We start from the raw sequence: 20,725 nt of genomic DNA, 5'->3' as shown, positions 1-20,725 counted from the left end.
TGCTTTCAGAGAAATGCAGCATGGGTAGCCTCAGAGCTTGACGGGGAATTCATCAGGGAAGAGAGGTGGCATCTCTTGGGGACAACACAATAACTCTATTGCAATAAACAAGATCGTTGGAAATATCATCCTTAGATTCACTCTAAAATACTCTGTCAATATGATTCAGGAAAAAAAATCATAAGATACATGAGCTGAGCTGGCTCCCAGTGCAACTACAGGTAAATTTACTAGATTCAGTTGCATTCCCACTTTAAATGTTCAATAGAGTATATAGAGTATCTGCAGAGTAGGGATAAATTTTTATTCCTGAAAATAAATAACTTTACCATGCTTAGAAACTCTGAAGTAGCTATGCAGTTGCAGATATCTGTGCTGATTTGAAAATCAAATTCTCAAAATAAATAGAAGAACAAGAAAGGCCACAGATAGCACAAGCCATTGTATATTTCAAAGGATCTTCCTACTTTCATTAGGATTAAATACATTTATTAGAGTTAGTGGATTTTTAAAAGAAAAGACAAATTTGTCCAGTATTTCTTCTGCTATTAAGTGTTTCTAAAATATTGCACTTAGAAGCTGTATATTCCACGTACCTTGGATACCACCTTTAACAAAGACTGTAAGCTCTCATATTTCAAACTACCCTAAAACCACATATGTATAAGCCAGTTCATTTAAATCACTCTGTGTGAAATCTAAATATGGTTAGGCTTCAGAATTGAAAGGTGCCAAAGTACAAAATTTCCACAGCTGTAAACAGTAAATACCTGAAGTGTGGAGAGTAAGAATGCATGAAACTTTCAGTTGAATGTGTTTTGCATTAATGTACACAAATCAAAAGTTTTGTGAACAATTTAAAAAAGTGGATGAAACATCAGGAATGAAGCAATATAATCCAGTAAAGTAAAACATGCATACCCTGAGGCAGAAATGGTTTTAGTTTTCTTGTCATAGTGCAGCATTTTGTTGTGTGTTTGTAATGAGGTAGGGGACACTAGAAACAAGGAGCTAAGCAAAATTCTATAAAGTCTTTGTAGATATTTCTGTTGCTAAAAAAACAGGTGTCCTTTTAGAGTCAAAATCCGTACACTTTGAAAAAGTTGTACTTTTCCTGAAACCCTGTGAAAACGTGGGTTTTCACAAAAACTCTGAAGCCCTGTGAAAGCGTGGGTTTTCACTTTTCTCTCTGTTCTAACCAGCAAAGTATTTCCCTGCCTTTTCCTGTATGCAAATATAATGCAGATTGCAGACAATGTATACTTGTAGCACTGCTTGTTTTATTGCTACACTCAAGAATCTATTTTCATTTGAAACCACATTTTTCTTCATTCTTTTTTTCCTTTGCTCTGAGCTAAAGAATTTAGAAATGAGGCTACAGTGTTCCCAGGGCTGGGAGTTATCCACAAATCCAGTCCTGTCGTTCCCAAACAAGGAGTCCAGGGAGAATCTAAACACCCAAGATTTTTTTTAACCCCTTGCAAGATCATGCTTCATACTTAAAACAGAGACAAAAATGCATCTGTAGACAACCTGCCACCCACTGACTGAGCTTTTCAGAGTTCAGACATTATAAAGTGTTTTCTTCAGGAGAACTAATTTTAATTAAATGTTTGGTTCTTATCTTTGCCCTTTGGGTTATATATACATGTATTCACTCTTCTCGCAAATAATTTCTGCATTTCATTTCAGGTTCATACATTGTTGATTACCTAATTACCAGTAGCAAAATAAGCAGCTTGAACAATGTATTTTTGAGGGAATTTGAAGTCTTTAGAAGTAGGGTAAGATGGACCCTTTCCAAAAACTGGCTTGGGATGATCACCTCTGTACTAAAATCTTGAACTTCAGGTGTTGTACCTTACTGCATCATTTAATTAGAGAAGCAAAAACCAGTGGTTTCCGTCAGATTTCTTGTAACTTCTTTTTCAGTTGTTCTGAGACTATATAGCAGGAACTAGAAGTCAGATAAATATCAAGCCTTCCAATATATTTCTGTATACCTTTTTGCCACTAAATTAAATATGAAGTGTTCTTCTTTAGCAGCCCATTGGGAGAAGAGGTAAATCACAAGAACCTCTGTCTACTTATACAGTGATTTATTTTTTTTTAATAACAAAAAGGCTTATTCCTCTTATGTTTTACCTTTCCCAAATCACATCATTTAACCATTACATTTTCAGACTCATCACATTACTGTGCCCTCCTGTCTAACAGATTGATAAGAGATTGTAGGCCTGGAAACAATTTTTCCACATTTTGCAAGAGGCTGGGCAGAACCTCATGTGCATCTTCTTGCAGGATTACTTTGAGCTGCACTATCCAGCATTGGCTACCAAGAAGGCAACCCAGGCGTCATGACACATGCTTTGCTGGTCAGTATATAGAACTTTCCATCCTATCTTGGTGCTTTTCACACTTCAGGGTGTCTCTGCTGAGAGCCAGTGGTCTTTGATCTCTCACAGCTCTGCCTTTCAATGATGTGTAATTTTAGATACAGTGGAAGTAAGCCATTGACTTTTTTTCTCCTTTTTTGAAGAGGGCTTCTCACATGTTGTTTACACTCTCTGTGAGCCTTTGGAGTGCTTCTTCTCCACTGAGAGGAACATACTGTTCACGTGCACTCTTTCTCCTGCTCATGTTTGTGTTGCCTGGAAAAGACCAATTTTCCCTAACTGCATTATGCCATGCACTATAAATCACATTTGCGTCCCATTTAAAATATAAACCACAACAGAAACAGAAGAACAAAAGGAACAACACGCCCAGCTTTTTTTGACAAAACTCCCACACATTGATAATTAGAAGCACATAAAACCATACACAAGCTAGGAGAGCTTGTGCGGCTGTCATGCCTCATGCTGTCTGTCTCAGCCTCCTCCACTTTCAATTCTGCCACAAAATTGCCTGGAACAGTAAAAAGGGCAGGAGAAGATTAACATAAACAATCTGTGAAACAATGGAGATTAAAATAATAGTAAAGACTGCCTGACAAGTGTGCTTTCATGAGACTCTGGGAAATCTTTGCTTTAATTAATTATCTGCACTTGTCCAAGGGGTATCTGAAGCACTTAAGCACTAAAAGAACAGTGTGTTTTAAAAACCATCTGTAACACAAATAATTGTTAAAAATGTTTTAAGTAACTTGGTGCATAGGCAATGTGGATAGAGGATTCTGGCTATATATTTGTTTTATATTTTGCAATCAGCGTTATTGGCCCTACAGACTTGAACCATAATCCTATGAGCTCACATGTGTAAGTATTCCCACTAGACTGAGCAGAACTCTTTGAGGGATTGGCTTGTGTAGTTTGTCGTAAATATCACCAAATGTAATTAATAGCACTCACTACATATTTTTGCTGCTGTTGCAGGGATCTGTACATTGTGCTTAGGATGTGTAAGGCATGGTGAATCTATATGCTTCATACATCCCACTGCTCTTTAACTTCTGAAACCCCTAAGGAGAAACCAAATATGTTAGGTAAGTGTCAAAAGAGAAATAATGGTTTGAAAGGCTAAAGGATTTTAGCCAGGGACATTTAACAGATAAAAACAAAGTTCAGTAGAAAATTAGAACTCTTCATTCTGCACACAGTATCTCATAATAGATGGCAGTCCCTACTTCGCACTAAGATTTCACAAAATGTGTGTATTACAGCAAGTGAGGCACATGGCAAAGAGGTGAAGAACAACCTTATTGATCTCAGTAATGTAATGTTAAATATTTTATTAGTCTAAAAGTCACCAGCACTGAGCAATCTTATTTACAACCTAGATAATTTTGGCACCCAATTTTTCACAGTGAAATATATTTATCTTCCATTAGTTTCACCCTCCAAATCAGGTGAATAATGACTGATAGGACATAACCATCCTTAAAATAAAAGGTGTCATTCTGTAAAGTCCAATTTTTTAATGTTTTTTCATTTTTAGATTTCCTGTTAACAAATCTAAAAATAGTTACTTGCTACTACTCATCTGTGTCAGTATGTTATAGGCGTTTCACACAAAGCAGTAGAGTTGCTGAAAGTTAAATAGCTATATTTGCTAATTTTTCAAATGCCACTGAAAAAGACTTTCTCATCCTGAGGTAATTAATTGCCTTTTGGCCATTGAAGTTTTTCATGATTGCAAGCCTAAAAGGGCTTGCTATATTGCAAGAAAACAACAGCCATATAAAACCGTGGAACATTTTGCCACTATGACATAAGAAAATCCAGAGTTCTTTGTTCATAATTCAAAGAAACAGATAAGAACACCAGAGGAAAAAAGCAAAACCAAACTCTTTTAAACATGGAATTCTAAGAAAGATGTTATTGACTTCAAGTATCAAGTAAATTAGGAAGAAGAAATTATTTTTCTCTTCAGTTGCCTAAAAGAGGATACAATGACTTATACTTTATCTCTAGAAAAATTGAAGTCATCATGAGTTCTGCTACTTCTTTCAATAAAACATTTTGTTTTCCAGCTATTACTTTCTTTTCCTCCTGCCTTTACTTCCACATCCTAATAGTTAAAGTTTATTAAGAGATTTATATAAAGCATTACTCAAGATTGAAAGTATTTTAAAGCATAAATACAATATTTGTTGTATCTCAATTTGTTCATGTGCCTTCCAACAAGAAATTGTGTTTTAAATTTTCTAATTGAAAGCTATCTTATACTATTAATCTAGAAACTGATCACAAAAGAATGATGCTCTATTAACATCAGTCTCTAAATTGCAATTAAACTTACACAAAACTGAGACAGGATACGCCCTCTTTATTTTTTTTCCTAAGAAATCTTTTTGAAATAGAAAGAATTATCTAAAAAAAAAAAAAAAAAAAAAATATAATTCTTCTGTTTTCTCTCTGAAATAAGAACAAAATTTGTAACCCAACATTTTCAGCTTTTCATAGTGGTCTATGGAATTGCAACTTTTGAGCATAATACCAAATGCTATTTTCAAACATTTTTGCTTTTTTTTTAAAGAAACAATGAACAAAAACTGACACATATATCTGCATATCCCAATTCTGCATAGCTTTTAATAATGAGTTTTCATGTTTCTTTTGCTACCTGTTTTATTCCAACTTTTCCATTAGCAGAATTTTTAAATTGATTTAACCGTATCTTAATCTTTCTCCAATTTATTGTTATATTATAAAGGAATTACAACTATACTGAATTATACTAGCAAGTAAACATTATGTTTGTTATCTAATTTCACTTCTTCCAGTGCTTCACACTTTCTAGAGTTCAGGGTGGTACTTAAAATAAAATCTTCACAAATCAAAGCTGCTACATATAACCAATATTCAAAGGTCAGCAGTGTTTGATTTATTCTACATTTTTTCTTTAAAATTCCCTGTAATTATGTAGATACTGATGAAGGTAGCTGACTTGAAAATCACTGCAAATGACATATATCTTTTCAGTTTCTTGAAAAAATCATTTCAGTTGCAAATGATAAAAACCTGATCAGTTGCAACTAATAAAATGTGAGCTCTCAGAGCTCACATTTGGGTCTTTCCATATGCCAAAAAGGAAACTTAAAGCAGCCTTTCAGTAATTATTTGAATAAATGTTGAATGGAATTTTTTCCTTAATGATAAACTCAGTTGGCCATTTCCATGTTTTTCTTAACACAAAATGAGACACAGAGTCCTGACCTGAGAATGGTAACTAAGAGGTTCCTCATTATGTGATCAGTCATTCATTTATGGAAATAAAATTGAAAGAATATCTTAATTACCTATACAGTAGACACTTCTATCCAGTGAAACTTTTCACTGGGGACACAGGTGTGCACATTATATTCTACAATTTGCTGTATTCAACCTACATGTTCAATTTTGCATGAAAATAATGTTACGTTGATTGTTTATAACTTTCATTTTAAATTTAATATGAATCTATGCAATGCTACTTGAGACTGTAATTTTTAATTTTTTCTGTGACAGAAGGAAGAGAAAGATTTTTGTTCTTTCTATTTAAGTGTTGGGAAAGGGGGGAATTAGAAAGCCAAAGTAGTGGAGGTTATACACAATTAAAAACCAAATCATTCATGTAGTTCAGTTGGCATCCAGGAAGAAAAATTTAGTGAAGCATTTAAAATAATAATTTTTACTCTGAAGCATTCTTATATTATCCATACTTAAAAAAAATAATAAAAAGGAATACAAATTCTTTTCCTCCATTCTGGTTTTCATGTCACCTTAACGTGTATTATATGTACTGTAGGTGTTATTTTTAGGTCAGCTGCCTGATACTCTATTCTAGGTGCTTTCTGTATGGGTCACAGAGGGTTCAGGAATAGACATACACTGCTACTCTGATGCATGTGTAGAAAGTGACTTTCCCAAGGCCGTTTATTCACAGAAACAACATTTGAACTGTATAAGACATTTTGAAGGTTTGTTGTTTGTTTTGGGATTTTCTTTTTAAATTTGTAACACTCTGCTTATGAAAGTTTTCATTGTCCCTGCTTTGTTTTCTCTCTTTTGTAAGCCAAGAAGCCATGTTGGCTAGAATTTAATTAGCGTAACTTCCCAGCTCAAGAGTAATTGACCCTGGAAACAAAGTTAAAAATCCTGGTCCAGCAGAGAACCCATACATCAGGACTGTTTCAGTTTAAGTGTTTCTCACCCTTCACAAGCACAGGGACCACATGAGACGATGGAAACAGTCTGCACATGTTTCATAAACTTGCCAAATTATTCAACTGAAAACTTGGTAATTACATGTAGCTATTTCTGGCCAGTTAAGCAGAGGCCTCTCGCAAAAAGATTTCATAGGTCTTAAGCCTAGATTGCCAATGACACATCTCTGTCAGAATTTTCCTTCTTCTCTGTCTATTATACTGTACTTCTGTCTATTGTCCTCTTGGCAAAATAAAGTATCCTTCTCAAAATCTCACTTGATCAGAGCTTCTGTAAACACTATAGAAAAATCAGCATGATTACCTGGCATGGCTGCTTCCCCTTCTGCCTAAATACTCATCTCAGAGCTTCTGCCCACATAAGCTTTCTGTAAGTTTTGCTCACCACCACTGTTAGAAACAGATTGATTAGAACCCTTCAGTTGATGGATGGATTAGGAAAAGCTTTTACAACTGCTCATTTTAAGTGCCATGTTTTTTGAAAGCAGCTCATTCGTTCCATCAAGCCAGGATTAAAAGCCAATCACAAGTAAGCCAAGTAAATGGTAGCCAAAGCATAAATCATCATTACATGCTGGCAGCTGGCTGCAACTACATGACAACTATTCACAAACAGGATGCTTGGTGCCCTTTTATGTGGATCTTGTGTTCTTTGCACATGTTTGTTCCACATGAATTGTTCCCTCGGAAATACAGGGAGAGAACTAAGGTGATGAGAGAACAATAAAATAGCTTGTTGTCTCCTGCTGTCTTTTACTCTTGGACAAAGGACCTTTTTGTTCATGGATAAATTAAAATTTGCCAAATTGATACAGAGATAAGCAAAACCTGCACTATGTCCTTCAGACTTGCTACACAAAGCATAGATGTTCTCGAGTCTTTGCCTCTAAAATAAACAAACTTATAAAAGTGAGGGAACTGCAGCCCATTCACCAAGATTTCCACCCAACCACATCATTAGTACCTTTCCACAATTATCTGGTGTTCTCTAGCTATGTGGTGTTTCTGCCCTACATTTTGGTCTTTTTAGTCAGAGAAAATTAAAAATAATAGCAAAGAGTTCCCTTCTTGGAGGCCCAACAGTATTATTACATGAGTGAAGATCATCTCTCCTTCAGGAAAATGTTTAAATTAGTTTGCTTATATTGCTTCATTTTTTAAAGTCACAGTTTGGAATTAAATATTATTTATTGACTTGAGTGACTGGGTGTTTTTCTATTTTTTTTACTGTCTTTTCACTATTTCTAATCACTTTTCATAAAGAAGTTAAGGATATATGTTTTTCAGTGACATGCTACATAAATTTGTACAGTTAGACCTAGAACAAAAAGCATAAGGAAAACCTGCTAACTTGCAGAATATATTTTTTCCCCTTATAATTAAAACAAAGCTTTGTGGTATGATTCCATGCTAAATGTTATCCTTTATGGTATTATGTCATTAACAGAATACAAAGTCCCAATAAGTGTAATGAATACCCCCTTATAAAAAGTGTTAGAACAATCTCAATAATTAGCCATGTAGCACACTCTCTTCTCTAGCTGTACATTCAAATATATTCATACCTACTATCACAGAAAATATTTTATCTCAAAGTATTGCCAACATCTGCCATTCTGTTGTTCTGGCTCTACAGTTCAATACTTTGTCTATGATGGTTGTAAATACCAAATGCAAATACCAAAGAAAGGTGTAAGAATTTCAGCATAGGCATGTGTTGGATAATCATCTGTTGTGTTAGCTTTCATCTTGAATCCTAATCTTTGACAATGGCTTATGCATCAAAACATTTCAGAGTCCCTTCAAAATGTGTTAGCTCTAGTAGGTGTAAGTTTGAAATTTGTAAATGTAAATGTAAATGTAAATGTAAATGTAAATGTAAATGTAAATGTCCTGGAATGTTTTCAGACCTTGCTGAGCGCTCCATCTCGTTGTCTAGAATACTGCTGCATGGATGTTTCATGGAATCATGGAATCATTAAGGCTTCCAAGATCACCAGGTCCAACTGTCAACAACCAGTGTGTTCACCAAAAATTAATGTTTTCAAGTGGCATATCCACACATTTTTTAAACACTTTCAGTAATGATGACTCCACCATTGCCCTGGACAGCTTGTTCCAATGCATGACAACTCATTCCATGAAGAAATTTTTCCTAATATCCAATCCAAACCTCCTCTGATGTGACTTGAGGTCACTTTCTCTTGTTATTACCCAGGAGAAGAAAATGACCTTCATTACAATTTTCTTTCAGGTACTTGTAGATACCAACAAGGTCTCTCATAACTCTCCTTTTCCTCAGGCTAAACCCCAGTTCCCTGATCCATTCGTTATAAGACTTATGTTCCAGACTCTTCACCATCTTTGTTAATGTTCTTTGAACAATCTCCAGCACCATTTGCAGCTCTCTTCCAGTTCAGTAGACCTCTTTGTTACTGCTGAAATCTGGGAGGGCTTACTATGTAAAATGTGTTTACTGTGCTTCTGTTTTGGATATAATCCTCATTTAGTTAGACCAAGAAATATTTGCAGATATCCCATATTTTTAATTTCACAAATCTTGCAGTTAGAAGGAACACATTCATCTCACAGAAGAAATTTATATCCACTAGGAAAATCAGAACCCCATTAAAGTCCATATATAAATAATGCTATGAAAAGAGCTTGACATATTATGAAATCTCTTCCAAAAGTTAATGTGCCTTTTCTGACTAAGACATATCCTATGTGACTTTGTGAAACAGTGATTGCTTTAATGAACAGGATTACTTCATGAAAATAACAAATTCCTTCCAAATAGTCTTAATTATGAAATATGGCACTGGCATGTTTAATCTACATTGATGCATTAAAGGCACATTAATCCGCTGAAGTCTTCCTTCCCAGTATTTCATTTTATCCTAAGATCTAACTGTACAAATTTAAGTACCTGAATGCTTGATTACTCAAATACATTGTAGGAATTGTCAGTACCTTTATACCCTGATAACAGATAAAGTACTATGAAAGTTGTTCATTCTTCTAGAGCTGGAATGTATTAAAAGTACCCAAAAGCTGAACCAGAGAATAGTGTTTTCTATTAAATTCCCAGGAGGAATGACAATTCTATGATTAAATTGCCTCATAATTTCTGTTCGAAACCAAGCTCTTGCTAGTCTACATGCACATTTTGTCCTGAGACAGCTTTCTGGATTAATAGGATTTTTTTAAGCAAAACCTGTATTGATAATCACTTAATACTGATCTTTTATTTCAGTAAGCCTGTTTGTTGCCCTAAAGCAGGTAAATCAAAAGTATCACTTTTCTATTTACATACTTGAAAACACAGTAGCAATTTGTATGTCACTGCAGAAGTGTCAGTAAGATAAAGAAATGTAAGCATCTGTGAAATGCTGGCAGAGGGTCACAAGCTTCATAAACTTCTTCAGGGAAAGATGATGACTACTGGCTTAGGCCTTAGCCCATAAGACTTTATGAATGTGTCTAAAAGCTCCTGAAGTCAAAAGGTTTTAAAACACATGCTAACTGTTAAAATACACATTAGCATCATTTCTGAATTTAAAAAGTTTTCCTGAATAAGGGCCACAGACAGGCTCAGAGCTTCTCTCTGTGACCTGGTATTCCATGTGGTCTGCTTCTTAGTGTTGCCCTGAGGAACTGGAACTGGATATACCACATGATGATTCAACAATTAACATTTTTCCAATTTGTGCTGGTCCTTTTTATTTCCAAGAATGGGTGGTCCCAGCTGGCATTGTCCCAGTGTTAAATAAGGTAAAGGTGTGTCAAAGAGCAAGTCTCGGGAAGATATTACTATTATACTTAGTTGTATGGCTTGTAAAAGCAATTTTCTTGCCAGAAGCAACAACAGTAGCAAGTAACTGGAATTGTTTCATTTCAGAGACTAATGGCAAATAAAAATAAAGACTTCTATGCTCGGAAAACAACAGCCCTGTAAGTTAACAAAAAACAGAATAACTGGTAGCTCACCCTCTAAGTAACAAATACATTTTAAAAATTACCCACATTTATATCTCAGAGAAATCTTTCTGCTAAATATTTCTCCCTAGCTCAGTTACTGTCTACAGGGATACTACCTTAGGTTTGCTATTTAGAGCTGTTCCAGCAGCTTAGTGTAAAAATATATACATTACAGAGAAGAACTAAGTTAGCAAGTCTACTGAATCTGAACTTAATTGTTTCCTTCAGTTGTAACTGCAGTGTTTTATAACGTGACCAGCTTTAATCACAGCCCTTCCTGCACCATAGAATAAGCAATAAGGCTTAGCTCTTCATGAACGTTTTCTGTGGCTGATGAACAGGCCAAGTAACTATTGCAAAATAGGATTTAAAGTAAGATTTGAAGCCTCCTTCAAGCTTAAATTCTCCTTTTGGTGCACCACTTTTTGATGTCTACTCTCCTTCCTACTGGCAAAAACTTTTGTGATGCTTTCATTCTAGAGTAAAATTAATTTATTTTCTTCAAGATTCCTGTCATAAGACTGTAGTAAGTGAACATTTCCATCTGTTTTGGGAGACAAATGATTAAAGATTTGCCAACAATGGAAGTGAGTATGGATACAACACAACCCAGCTCAGTCCCCAAACTTAATACCAATAATCAGGGAGGCAAAGGACAGAAAAGAAATCAGAACACAAAGCAAAAGTTTGGATATAAATGATCTAGAACCAAGGAAGAGATAAGCTAAAATATCATTCCAAGCTTAGTGACTTGATCTCATCCCAGTGTGGACTGAGACTGGGTCCATGACTGCATTGCCTTGTTAAGTGGGAACAGAGCTGTGCCACAGCCCTGTGTGTGTTTTGGGAATAAGAGAATTCATTGTTGCAGGCTTGATAACTTAAATATTAAATGCAGATTGAGCTAGTAAATTCAGACTCCCAGTTTTGAGCAATATGGGAGGTATATGAATCCAACACTGAGTCAGGCCGCAGGCTCTCTTGCTGTTAAGCCAACGCTGTACATCTGCCTAGTATGCATTTCCAAATTCTATACATAATGGCTCTCTTTCTCCGTATATTGCTAGTTTTGAAAAACCTTCTCCCCACCAGCTTCTTATTCTTTCCATCTTGTTCTTACTCCTTTGATGTTTTTTTATTTTTGTCTTGTTTTGGATTTTTTTTTCTGCACTTTGATTTGCACTTTTTCTGCATGGCCCCTTATTGCTCATTCTTTTTTATTATATTTATTATTTTACTCTTCCTTTACACAGGTTGGCTGCCATAACTGTGTGGGAAATTATTGGAAATATCCAGAAATCTAGTAAATAGAAAAAAAATAACTGAGTCCTTTTTATCTAGAACACAAAGAATCCATACAATTCCTTTTATATCAAGAGCAAAAGATATGCTTTCCATCTTTAGGAATCAGCCTTTCTGTATCCTGAACTTCACTGAGCTCACAATGTGCACTAGCAATAATAGCAAGAATGGAAAAGGTAAATAAAAATAGTTCTGGGTGAAACTTAAAGCAAAAAAATAGGCTCCACATCTTAGGCAGTAAACTTATGGATGCATGCATTTATGGATTGAAGGGACACCTGTAAAAGTCATTAGAAATAAGGAATGTGATGCTCTGAATATCTCTTGCACAGATGCAGATCTAAAGATGAAAACAGAAAAATATTTTTATTAGATTTTTAGGAGTATATTCCAGGAAAAATAACACTGACAATGATCTTATTCTCTTAATCCAGAAGTTATTTTCCATAAATTTCTATGCTATGTTACAAGCAAAAAAAAAAAAAATTCCAAACATTTCATCTGAAGTCTTACTACAATACTCGGGTGTGGTTCTACTTTGAAAAGCAAACTCATATGGCATTCCATTTTTGCATGCGGATTTTTGCATAAATTATCACTTTACAAGTACAATGAGTCAGGTATTTGAAGCATCCTGAGCCATCTATGAGATTTTTTTAATCCCAAACAGCCTCTTGGAGACAATGAGGCTAACAGCATCTCATTATTTGTTCTTCTCATCATCTATGAAAGTGTTCTATGATGTCTTGTTTTCTACAGCATCCACTTACACATTTTCATGCTTAATTATACTTTCAGCAGACCTTACGTATTAGCTTTTGGATTATTGATGTATTTTCTGAGTTAGGTAAACTGAGTTGTATTCTCAACAGATGTAGATGGGTATGTGTCATATGCATGTACATTGTATTATAGATAGACTATAGGATGGAATGGATGGAATTGATGAAAGGATGGAATTGATGACTATAGGTCACTGAGCTATTACTTTTTCCCTTGGACCTCAAGACAATTCTATCAGGAACATAAATTTCCTTGTCAGCCTCAGGACCTCCCAGATTCTCCAGTGCTGCAAAGCACAGTCACACCACAGTAGGTTCCTGGGTCTAAATGCCATCTTAGCATACCTCTCAGAAGAGCAGTTGCAAGACAATCCTCAAAGACATCTTTTTAGCAGACTACCACGGTGTTTGCATGATGAGAAATTAGTGTCTCAAGGGCACCTTTAAAAGAAGCTGGATCAATGAGATTCTGAGCCATGGCTTGCTACAGAATTTCTAGAACATTAAATCATACAGGCAATTTTTCCAGCCAAAGCATTTAATTAGGCTATTTTCAATGCATATCTGAAAAATTCCAAGGTTTCATCTTCCCACTGACATGCTACTGTGTACACTAACCCTTTTTCCTTTAATTTTTATAAAGAAAATGTAAGCAGTACTGTGCTTTTCATACAGTGATTGTTAAAGTCACTGAAAGTGATATGTCATCTGCATCTACCAACTGGAACTCTGGTGAGCTTAAAATGTCAAAATGGGAGAAAGCTTGGCTGCTAACCTAGACAGTATGAAATGACTCTGAGAATGCCCATTCTGGATGTTTCACTGGAAAACTGTAAAAAGCACATTCCATACAGCTTCCAAAATATCCCACAGTCACTACCAATGAGAAAATTGGGAGGCTTTTAGAAATCAACCTCAAAATTCTTCCATCGTCTGTCTCCCTGGACATTGTGTTCCAAGATTAGCTCTAGAAATTGAAAAAAACACACTTTAAATAACTTGACACAAATAAAAATAACATATAAATTACTACCATTCAACAAGATTTTTTAATCATATTTTTAATATATTTATGATAAACACAGTGAGTTAGTGCATGCGCTTTCATATCAGAGAAAAGTTTTTGTAGCTAGGAATAGTGAAATTGCGCACTTGCAAATCTGACCTTCAGAAAGACCAGGACACCGTAGCTGTAGGAAGGTCTCAATGACAGAGTGTTTTTACAGAGAAACATGTTTCCCAGACTGGTCCTTTCTTTTTCAAGATAGTCAGTAGCCTAACCTAAGAATAGGTTATACTGGAAGACATTTTCAGTAGTAGAAGAGTGAGGCTATGTCTAGACTACATGAACACGCTGTGATTCCTTCTGTAATTCCTTCTGTCATTGATTCCTTCTGTGTTTCCTGTGTGTCTGGGTTGCTATCCTGTGCAATAGGATAGCGTATAGTATATATAGTATAGTATAGAAGAGAAATAAGTCTGCTTGGGCCTCAGGCTGAGGGCAAGCTACCTAGAACAAACAGTATGGATGCAAGATGTTAGTCTCTGGGACATTCTGAAATCTGAAGTGCTGGTGAAATACCTCAGCAAGTATCCCTTTCTGAGGATTTTATTCTTCTCAGTTGTCATTGTCTAAACTTCCACTGCTAACTTTGATTTTTGCATGTCTTGTATGAATGTGTATATTTACTATGTTATGTAGAATACAAGGAGAGAGAAAGAGTATTATAATTTACCCTACATCATGAACAATGTGCTTAATTCTAGTTATTGTTCATGATAATTGTGTATATACAGTACTGCACCACAAAGGAAATGCAATTCTTCTTTACTGACAAAAAAATAGTGTTGGCATATCACAGAATATGAATTTGCTAATACTGGAAATCATACAGCTATGGTATGAAAACAAAGAAAACATATTCACTGATCAGCCAGCTGCACTTCAGTGCAAATTCATAGATATTGATTTTTTTCAGGTCTGCCATACTGATTGCAGTATTGAGCAGTAAAAGATTTAACCAAATAGCTAAAACATGACAACCTGACATGTACTGCAGTATATCTATGTACCTATGCATAGGAAAACATAAAAATATTAAAATCAAGCTACATTCATCCCGAAGAGAACATATTCCAGACACAAACGCTAACAGAGCCACGAAATCCTATAATTAAAATAAACTAGCACCTTTTGTAATGTATAAATCACTAGTATGAACACGTGTTAAAACTAAATACAGATGAACACACTACAATAATTTTTTCCAAGTGTAACTCTTGGAATTGTATAAGTCACTGTGGTTTCCAAGAAGACAAATGGTCTGGAAAATGAAAAATAAATTAGTTCTGTGACTAATTGAAGTCAGAGATTGAAGGTCAGACTTGGTTCTGCAGCTGACACTGGTGACCAGTAAAAGTCCAGCTTGGCTCACAGTACAACTTTCTGCATTAAAGAGTTGTTTACAGTAGAGAAACACCGAAAGTGTACATTAGAAAACTTCCTCTTACAAATCTAAAACACATGCCAGTTCATAGGCAAGTAATAAACTTATAAAGGGCCATGTTGACAATTTCAAAGTCTTTGGTAGGACCCTGAGACTTAAAATTGGAAACATACTAATAAACATCTCTTCTTTTAAATTTTGTTGCTTGTCCTAAGTTAACTGAAAAAAATGTATCAGCTTCCTAAAGAGTTTCATGTCCACAACTCTTTCCCATCACACAATGCAAAGTATCATTCAACTTTAAGCATATTTTGCTCATTTATGACTCTCATCCAATTCTCTTAAGGTCAAGAGAGTTAAACTAGTGAAATATTGAAGTAAGTTACTTCAGAATCATGCCTCTTCTTTTTCACACAATATGATATTCATTTAGTGTATTGGCTTGGACTCATAATGGTTGATAGTTTTATTACAGTGCCTAAAGTATTTTGCTCCCTTCAAAAGTGTTAGAACTGTTTGTTTATAAAATGCATCTGCCTCCTTGCACCATATAATCAATGATGATAAACTCTGTTTATGAAGCATCACACATATAATACGTTATACAATTTCTCAAAGCTCTGACAAGCCTGAGACTCCTTAATTCAAGCCTAGCTCTTAATGCAAAAGGATAATTATTATTATTATTATTATTATTATTATTATTATTATTATTAATAATAATAATAATAATTATTATTATTATTATTATTATACTTGAATGCATTTGTAGCCATAAAAGAAGCATTTCCCAGTGGAAAAAAATTCATTAAGATCAAATCTTCCATTACCCAAAGCCCCGAAGAAATAGGTGAGATGACAGATGGAGGAACTGACTTGAAATGAGCAATCTGACTTAAGAGGTGGGGTAGGAGCAGATGCACCTCTGTCTATATTGCAGGGAGAGAGGAATCTCCATAGTCATCAAACTTGCATTACCTAGTAAGTGTTAGGATACAGCTGTGCTTGACCAGCTGTACTTGCAATTTTAGATATCTTCCTACTTTTCTGATATCATCTGGCCTATTCCATTTACTCACTCTGCACCTTATCCAAACTTTCTGCACATTCCTGGTGCTCCCATGCTACATGCAAAGAAGCAGATTATTGCCTATTTTCTTAGCCTGCAGAAAGGAAGACAAACACAGTATCTTCCAGGTAGCAGCATATCTCAGAAAATGTTTGAAGTGTTATTTGCAAATTATTCCTTTCCCCAGTACTGATCTATGATGGTTTGAATGCGTTTGCTGGTCTTGCCTCCAGATAATTCTCAAAGTACAGCGGATTCCATTTTAAAGTCAAACATATCACAAAAATAGCCTTCCAGAAACTGTCTCCTCAAGAGCTGGAAGCTGTGATTTTTCCATGACTAATAAATTCCGTGTCTGTTTAATCTATTTTAATTACAGTGATGCGTCCATTTTTCCCTTTCCATTGTTAAGCATGCCACTACAGTGCTTAAATGAGTTACTTCTGTCCTTGTTTGCCTCTGGTTTGGGAATGTCAAGGGTACAGACCCTTTACTTTCACTCTTTGCTCACAGGGTAAAATATTCTCTGACCTCCAGTGTCATATCCAGTGAGCACTCCAGAAGTCATCAAGCAAAGAAATATTTTCAGGATAAAATATAATTATTTCTTGGACACCACTATAAGTAGATGACTTATCTTTAAATTAGTGCCAGTAGATTAACTGATAATGGGTAAATAAAAATTCTTTATACTTTCTAAGTTATGAAACTAATTTACCTTAACAAATACTCAGGGAAATAAATGCACCCTGATATTTTGATTTTTTTTAAAGGCAATGACATGGAAGATGCAGAGAGGCTTGCAAAACAGATACCAACTAAGTACCTATGGATCAAATATAACCCAGTCATTTCAACTCAGGAAAGATTATTTCAAGTCATCCAAGTTTCCAAACAAAAGCCAGGCTCTACTTATTTGTGAAATCTGTGAGGAACCTACCAAAGCCTATGTGGCCCAATAAACATGAAATTCAAAGGGATATTTGCCCAGTAGCACCATTTACTCTCATGTGTTGGCCATGTACAAACTATTTTCCATTTTCACAGAAGGGAGACAAAAGGACCTGCCAAATGCTAGACTATATGTTGCAGACAAGACAAGCAGGAACTGAGAAGGCACTGAAATGGTGTCTGCCAATGTTTTGAACCAGCTTTACAGTACTTATTCCATGCCAGCAGATGGAGAGAACATAGAATTAAACTGATGCTGATATCCAGTATGGTAGATAAAATTTACGTGCCATGGTAGCTGTGTGAATTTCCAGCTTGACTGATCACAGCACATTACCTGATGTCTTCAAAATACTATCAAAATCCCAAAGCCCCTGCCAGTTCTCAGCCTTTGCAATGTCTTATTCTTGTCTGCATAGCTCAGTCCTCCTTGCAGAGCAGAGGAGATGCACATCCCTGTCGAAAACTAAATGTGTAACTCCCCCACCTACTATGCCTGCTGTTCACTCACCCTAGAAAGAACACAGCAGCTAGTCAGCTGTTCTCTTGTTCTTGTGAAGGAAAACCAAACTGCTTACAGGATATTCAATAAATGGTTCAGCATTTAGTAGATCCCTGAAGAAAAATATCTAATAAAGAAGAAGTATTTTTTCCATTTTCCTAGATCCTATTTGAATCTCTATTACAAGACTTAATTCTCCCCAGAGATGTTACCACTTCACTGTTGAAAAATGCTGACTTAGAGTAGGTCCCTCAGCTAGCTCAGATAAATTCTACTCCTGCAGATTGATAGCACTCTCAGGAAACTTAAAAAACATACTACTTTGGATTAAATTAAGACAGAAACTTATTTTAATAAGAAAGAATAGGGAAAATAGAGTTTGGCATAGAAATGAAAAATGTGTAAGGTATCTTATCGTACCCACCTTAAGTGATAATATTAAAACACTAAGTTTAGCTTATGATTTAAGAAAATAATGTTTCTGTCATTAGGTATTCTCCACTAACATTTTATTAATGCTATAAAATACTATTTGACTGGCAGTTGATGAGATGTGAAAGGAAAATCCCCTACAAAATATGTCACATAAAAAGAGTTCAGCTTACACACTGCTATTTTTCCTAGTTATTAAAACTAAAATTTCCATATAATAAATATCCCCAGAGCATGGGTTTCAAATATCAATTAATTGTTAATAAAAACATTTAATTAAACTACTTTGCCAATAAATTGTGTCATGTCAATACAAGCATGGAAATGTACAGCAACTCTGAGAAATAATATAATAGAAGGGAAATGGGTAAGACTATGCAGATGAGATTAGTGGATTTTCTCCTTTGTACTGTGAATTCATCAAAGGTCATAAACTAAATCCTGGACCAAATTAAAATTTTGGCCAAATTAAAACTTAGATAAGAGAGCCTGGGAATTACAGGAAGGTGTATTTTCCCCTCCTGGTTAATGTCAACCTATTGCCAGAAAGGGAAATACTGGACTGCTGGAAGCACCCACCATATTTCAACTGTCATATAATGCATACATGATGATATTCGTGTAATGAAAAATGTTATGCCACCATCTGAACTTAGAATATATATTAGTCTTGCTGTGTTGGTCAGACGCTGCAGAGAGAAACACATTTTGTCTTGATGTAAGATCTCCATATACCAACTAGAATCTTCTTATTTGTTGGAATTTAATTTTGTTATCTTTGATTACAATTATCTGTTTAACAATTTAAGAAAGTATATGTGCCTCCATGAAATTAGAAGCAAGTGGCCCTTAAAACATCCCTCAATGAGTGGTTCTTAAATTTAACTAGAAACAAATATTCTTAAGTGTGCTACATAATCAAAAATGTGTTTGGTGGTCAATAAACCCATGTTCCCATTCCCACAGGGGTGGATATTACCATGACAAAAGCAGAGTCAAGAGTCAATATTATTAAAAGTCAGGAACTCCATTGTAGTTATGGCTTCCTGTGTTATCTGAGCCACTCTCATAAATTCTCCAGACTTTGCTTTCCAGCTCAGTAATGTGCCGGTCATGTGGGAAACTGAATTTTTAATACGTGTTTGTGAGTCACCCAATACCACAGAGGAGTCTTTAGAACAACAGGTACATGCTAAAGGCTTGCAGTCAGCAAAGAATTTAAGCTTGCAATTAAATTTAAGCCTTCCAACTTGAATTATCCTATGATCCTGTGCTGAGACCCCACTGAAGCTGGATAAAAGACTTTTCAGTTATCAGTTAAAACCATTGACATTTCACTGTACTCACTGCTGGAGAAGGTTTTCAGTCACAAGTTGCATAGAGGAAGGAACTGGATGAATGGGCAGGTGCTGCTGAGAGCTCTGTTGTGCTTATCACTGGAGCTTCTTAAAAATTTATTTTCTGTGAAAGGCGTTTCAAGACCTGTCAGTGAGAAAAATTTGTCAGTTTGGCTCTAGAATTTTCATCACAGCATCAGCCACTTAAAACATGTGGTGCAAGTCAACCACAACATTGAAATTCCTGGACTGAACTGGAAGGCAACAAATGCAAAAAAAAGGTTTTTCTACCCTTCATCTTCCTCACAAGGTTACACATTTAACCTCAGAACTTCACCACATGTTCTTATGAATTTGTTTTAGGCAGTTTAAGTCAGATATGGCTTTACTGCAAAAAGGAGATAATTCTCCACTTAGACACAATGGCATCAGAGATTCTGAAACATCTGCTCCGAACTATTCTGCTGTTTCATTTGGAAAGGTATTTCAGTGTTGACTCTTTGCATCACCACTGTATACAGTCACCACCACTCTTCTTCTGGCCCAAATAATTTTTATGTAACACCAGAGAAGTAAAACATCTTCACCATGACAATTTAACATATTTTTCAACCCTCAGACACAGACTATGTCTTAAAATATGGCAGTCCATATTTAAACCCATCTTCCAAGCCAAAGAAAGGATTTGAATTAATATCAATAATATCAAGTATGATTGGGACAGATGAGCTATGTCTCATGAACTACTGTGGCAGTGACAGCAGGAACAGAATCTTCAATTTCTGTAGCAATGCATATTCCAATATGGTATACACTGTTCACTATCTGAAATTTTCATTTTACTGAAATGAAAACACTTTGGGGATTTACAGCAACTATCAAAATGAAAAACAGGCTTAAAATTAATTAAAAAGGAAAAAATATTATTGAATTATATACCCTTGTAATAGTTTAGCTGCTTTTTTGTGAGGTGTTTTTTTCCTTGTTTGTTTGGGGGGTTGTGGTGTTTGCTTGTTTGGTTTTTAATTAGAATTGATACTATGTTTCATGAAAGCCTAGGAAATTACTGAATGATACAATAGATTTTTTAACTCTTTATATTTTTCCTATACATAATATGACTTATTACAACTGAAAGCATGGATGGATATTTCTCGAAGAGCACATTAAATCCTACTGTCTCCAATATTGTCTTTCCAAATGCATTTCCAGGAGTTATTTCAAATCATAGACTTTTTCTGTAGATTCATATATCATCTCAATCCAGTGGAGGGGT

The 20,725-nt window shown here is 35.3% G+C and overlaps 1 long non-coding RNA gene across 1 annotated transcript in view; it reads right to left on the bottom strand.

Moving 5' to 3' along the window:
- LOC146763828 (uncharacterized) overlaps window positions 1-19,595 on the bottom strand; it is a 55,121-nt gene extending 35,526 nt beyond the window's left edge. Inside the window, exon 1 of the long non-coding RNA XR_014951717.1 lies at window positions 19,460-19,595. This is a non-coding gene — a long non-coding RNA (uncharacterized LOC146763828). The remainder of the gene's footprint in view (window positions 1-19,459) is intronic.
- Window positions 19,596-20,725: the final 1,130 nt, after the last annotated feature.

Source organism: Lonchura striata, chromosome Z, assembly GCF_050655825.1.
Source record: "Lonchura striata isolate lonStrDom1 chromosome Z, ASM5065582v1, whole genome shotgun sequence".
NCBI lineage: Eukaryota > Metazoa > Chordata > Aves > Passeriformes > Estrildidae > Lonchura > Lonchura striata.
This window is presented reverse-complemented; position numbering and strand designations above follow the sequence as displayed.